The sequence below is a fragment of the Pygocentrus nattereri genome, chromosome 30 (assembly GCF_015220715.1).
Source record: "Pygocentrus nattereri isolate fPygNat1 chromosome 30, fPygNat1.pri, whole genome shotgun sequence".
Classification (NCBI taxonomy): Eukaryota; Metazoa; Chordata; class Actinopteri; order Characiformes; family Serrasalmidae; genus Pygocentrus; species Pygocentrus nattereri.
Window position 1 is genome coordinate 15285983 of NC_051240.1, and position 5511 is coordinate 15291493.

General features: G+C 41.6%; 1 long non-coding RNA gene across 1 annotated transcript; it reads right to left on the reverse strand.

Annotated features, from left to right (window-relative positions):
* Positions 1-2592: 2592 nt before the first annotated feature.
* Positions 2593-3233, reverse strand: LOC108430849. The gene is made up of 3 exons (XR_001858103.2): positions 3017-3233; positions 2754-2924; positions 2593-2655 (listed from the first exon to the last, which is right to left on the reverse strand). It is a non-coding gene; the product is annotated as an uncharacterized LOC108430849 (long non-coding RNA).
* Positions 3234-5511: the final 2278 nt, after the last annotated feature.

A 5511-nucleotide genomic window follows, 5' to 3' on the forward strand; every position in this document is an offset into this window, starting at 1 on the left:
AGACTCGATGTTCGGGCAGTTAGAGCACTCAGAGCAGCAGCAGTGTGCAGTCAGAAACATGTACAGCCCTTCGTGTCTTGAACACCAGCACTGAACAGGTTTAATTTGTGGTATTCACTCCGTCTCTCTGCATTCTAGCAATGGCTCGATGAAAAATCCAAAACTTTCTGTTCACCCCAGATATCGTTGATCAGCCAAGACATACTTAGGCCCAGCACCCTTTCCCCCATTGCCCCTACCACTCAGCCCTTAGCCCTGTTATGTGTGTTCACGTCTAGGGGTTGGGTGTCCCGATTCTTGTTGAGATAGAGGGGTTGGGTGGAAGTGTTGGGGCTACATGATCCTCCAAACGGAGGTTTCTCAGAGACTCCAAACAGAGAGATATGAGAAAAACAGGAAAACTAGCAAGACGGAGAACAAGAGACCAGAGAAACCCACAAATGTGAGAATTTTCTCAGTTAAAAAATTACGATAACCACTGTTTTATCTTAGTTTAATGTTGTGTCAGTGGATTCTGGTCGTTTTCTTCATAACAGGCAAAAAAAAAAAAAAAAAAAAAAAAAAAAAAAAAATCACCAATAGGTCTTTCCCGTTCCACCTTAAATAGTCCAGCAGTTCTGACACCTGAAGCACCAGAATGTAGCTGCTGCTCCATTTAAGGTGGAACAGGAAAATTCTCAAGAATCTGGAGAATCTCCGACTTCAGCTTCATATCACTGAAGAATTAGTGGTGGGTGATGATAAATAATTGTCCCCCTCTTTGAAGGCGTGTGAACCCTAAATGTAACTAAAGCCGAGCAGTGAGGAGCTGAACTTTCCCCTCCTCTGCGGTCACTGCAGAAGGACAGGGTCGCCTACAGAGCGGCGCTAGTAGCTGTTAATGAAGTGATGCTCTTTTATTAGAGGGAGAGTCTAAAATGTTCTGATTTTTATATTATAGTTTTAGTCCAACTTTGCTTTGGGACTTTTTTCACCAACACTATCACTCCACTGAGACGCTGTTGCTAAGCAACGGCTCTGACGGCTGTAGGAGACGCTCGAGCCATTTGAATGTTTTTATTCTGTTTGAACGTGTTGTTGATATTCAATAATGACTCAATAAAACTCAATTTCCAGCACTCAGATAATCTCTAGAACAATTTCCAGGTCCATCCAGGTCTTCATTAACAATTTCACAAGTAAGTTCTCCAAAACCAGCGCTAAACTTTATCATTATTCTGAGCATAGTAGACTCCAGTGTGCTTGTTTTAGAGTGGAGTTTGTATTTTTATATTCTGTTTTTATATATTTTCTGCTGTATTTTCCTTAAAAAGACCTGAAATGCTTCCCTCGACAGCTGCTGGCTGCTTTGGAGGGCCATGACTAAAGCATAAGCAGGTTGAGATGCAAAGAAGGACAATATATTCAGAGGTATGGGCCAGAATGACTGCTATTATGTAGAAGTAGAAATCTAACAGCATGATGTTTTTATCATTATGTCTCACGCTCAGCGCACTTTCCAGTGTTGAGTCTTACCATGTGACTGTGGGCGTGATGTAATCCTTAACGCACCACTTATCAGCAGTCTGATTGGTCACCACTCAGTTCATTTGCATAAAGCCCGGCATGTGAGTGCAGCAAGAGGATATGCGTCTGCATTCAGTTATATATATATATATATATATATATATATATATATATATATATATAAAAATAAATAACTGTCATTGGAAGAAGAACTCCAGCAGCACTGCTGTGCCTGATCCACTCAGACCTCAGACCAGCACAACACACACTAACCCACCACCACCACGTCAGTGTTACTGCAGTGCTGAGAATGACCCACTACCCAAATAGTACCTGCTCTGTGAGGGTCCATGGGGGTCCTGACCACTGAAGAACAGGGTAACAGAGTATCAGAGAAACAGATGGACTACAGTCTGTAACTGTAGAACTACAGAGTACAGCTATACAGTAAGTGGAGCTGATAAAGTGGACAGTGAGCGTAGAAACGAGGAGGTGGTCATTATGTTATGCCTGATCGGTGTGTATTAGCGTTCAAACCTGAACATTCTAACAGTGTTTAAATCCCACTGTTGGGACCACAAGCCATGGTAAATCTCACTTGTTTGCAAAAGGCAGGTGCGAACAGGTCACGTTAATAGGGAGTTTGTTCCACCTTTCCGCTTAGGCTCAGGTGCGGCTGCTCCAGAGAGTCCTATTCTACTGTCAGTGCTTTTCTACGGAGCTTAACCAAGCCGTGTGTGCGCGCGATTGGGCATCTTTGTCAACATTTCATGCGTCTTAAAGTAGCTGAATTCAGAACTGGTTTCCACAGACTTTTATACACGTGAGCTTAAAGATGCAGTTTATGCATCATGTACATGGAAAAATGTATTTGCATATGTTTCAGTTTGAGGGAGGACTTTGGAGAATGGGCTCCAAAGTGCAGTGGAAAACGTGCCTGGATGCAGCTGTAACAGAGACTCACAATCCATGTTACTGTTTCTCGATATTTTTGAGCTGAAGTGGAATTAGTAGAATGCTCTAGAGGGAAACAGCTTTATTTCTCCTTGTTATGCGTTCACAACCAAACATTTATTTTCTTTTTGTCTCAAGCTTATTGATGGCTCTATTTTGCTGCACTTTTTAAACCTTCTGCCTCACAGGCATACACTGTAAAACATGAATGAATGAATGAATGAATGAATGAATGAATGAATGAATGAATGAATGAATAAATATGCCAAAAATGAACTGTAAGAGCAACTTACTTTACAGCTTTTTTGAGATAACTGGACCTAGGGGGCACTGAAGACTGAAGTCCTGCGCGCTCAAGTTGAGTTAAAAAGGATTCAGAGAGTCATTGATGCAAAGCACTGCTGTGAAAAAGCACTAAAAGCTATTTGAGTGCCAACACTTTCCCCTTGTGGAGAATCGTCTGCCTGTCAAATGTGAATGAGTGAGTGAGTTTCTTTGTGTAATGTGTCAGACAAAGTCAGATGCTCGCAGACATGAAAACAAGAAGAGGCCTTACTGATATTTACAGGATCCAAGGTCGTCGTCAAAGAACTGGCAGGGGTCAGTTCCAGAGAGCTTAAAAAGACAACAAACAGGATCATACCAGAATGGTGAACAGTCCAAAAAGGGATAGGCCAAAACGTAGTCCGAAAACACATGCAGGGGGTCAAAATCCAAAACACAATAATCAGGCGAACAATCCAATAGGGCTAAGTCAAAACACCAAGGCAAAGGCTCACAGAATGGAGGCAGTACTTCACCATGAACCTGGCTAAAGCCCGGGCTTAAATACTAGGCTAGGTTAGTCATGCGATCCTAAACACAGGTGATCTGAATCAATATTGAGGAGAACAAGACCGCTGATAGGAGCGCTCTGTCACATGTGGAGTCATGTGACCTCCCAGAGAGTTCTGGGAAGTGGAGTCCACGTGATGTTCGTTGTCTGCAGTCTGTTTAGCAGTCAGGTGATCTCCCAGAGGAATCTGGGGGATCGAGTCCGAATCCACTGAGGTACTAGGAGGATACGTGACACTTTGGTTGGTTCTTTGATTAATACTTTTAGATAGTGCTTTAGTTGGCACCTTTGGTATGTTCTTTGGTTGATGCTTTTGGATGACATTGTTGATTGGTACTTTTTAAATACTTTTTGTTGGTACTTAGGTTAGTACTTTTGGTTTGTACTTCAGTTGGTATGTGTGGTTTATACTTAGGCTTGTACTTTTTATTGGTACTTAGGTTAGTACTTTTGGTTTGTACTTCAGTTGGTACTTTTGGTTGGTATGTGTGGTTTGTACTTAGGCATGTACTTTTTATTGGTACTTAGGTTAGTACTTTTGGTTTGTACTTCAGTTGGTACTTTTGGTTGATATGTGTGGTTTGTATTTAGGCTGGTACTTTTTATTGGTACTTAGGTTAGTACTTTTGGTTTGTACTTCAGTTGGTACTTTTGGTTGGTATGTGTGGTTTGTACTTAGGCTTGTACTTTTTATTGGTACTTAGGTTAGTACTTTTGGTTGGTACTTCAGTTGGTACTTTTGGTTGGTATGTGTGGTTTGTACTTAGGCTTGTACTTTTTATTGGTACTTATTAGTACTTTTGGTTGGTACTTCAGTTGGTACTTAGGCCGGTACTTCTGGTTGTTACTTAGGTTGGTACTTTCGGTTTGTACTTCAGTTGGTACTTTTGGTTGGTATGTGTGGTTTGTACTTAGGCTGGTACTTCTGAGTGGTAATTTGTTTGGTTCTTCCTTGGTATTTATTTTGTTAATACTTCAGTTAGAACTTAGTTAGTTACGAGGCAGGTTCATGAGGTGCCTCACATCTTAAAAATCTGTGAAGTAATTGTTTTTTTTTACAGTGTAGCAGCACAGTTGTAGCAGGTGGCCCTGCACAGTTTGTATAATTAGCTACAAGCTCAGTAAACTGAACGTTAATTTCAGACGCACCGTGACAGCATAGAGCTGCTGAATCATGGCATATTTTACGCTGCCCAGCTCTCAAGCATTTCAATGCACACCATGCCTGTCAAAAGTTTGGGGACACCTTATTTACCTTCATTAGAACTTTGAGATGATCTCATTGTTTCTTTTTGATGAAATCGGGTTCAACAGCTTTAAGAAGTACTGTTAGCGTAAAACAACTGTTTGCTAGTTCTTTAGGTATATTTAGCCTCAACGCTCCAAACTATCATTAAAAGTGAATATTGAAACGAAACACTTTTGGTCCAGAGGTGGTTTACACCTTTGAGTGCTGACATCGCAACAAAAAGACAAAATGTACAGCCTTGGGTATTATTACCTAAAGTCACTGTGATGTATACTAACACTGTGATATGCAATCAGAAAGCAGACGGTCGAAGATTAGAAGCGAAACAGAAGCTTTACTGGGATGATCACAGAGAGTAGTCAGGAGACAAGCAGGGGTCAAATCCAGGGTAAGTAGCAGAACAATACAGGCAATCATAACAGGTGAGGGCAAGGCAAGGCAAGGCAAGGCAGAGTCTGTGAAACAAGCGACAAGTCATCAGCCAAATAATCCAGTAATCCAAACAAGAGTATAAACTGGGTCCAAAAATCAGGGTCAAACAGATCAGGCAAAAAGGTCAGAACAAACAGAGAATCAGAACCGGAAAATAACGCTCAGTAAGGCAGGAAAACTGGCAATACTTCACAAATAACTAGTGCTAAAGTCTGGGCTTAAATAGTTTGGTCAGGTGATCATTAACACAGCTGTGAGTAGTTAGTATTCCGGTGATCGGGATCTCGGACAGGAGGGTGAGGAGAGATCCCAGAGTCATGTGGCTGTGCTGAGCATTCTGGGAAATGGACTTTGAGTCCGGGAACAAGAGCTTCTCCTCACATGACCGCGACGGATTCTGGGTAATGCAGTTCTTATCATAATGCGAAGTGGTAGCAGGCGTGACAAACATTTACACATATAATACTGTTTTCCTCTGAACCTGCTCATTATAAGAAAACGACCAATGAAACCTGATGGAAAACATCTGGAAAAA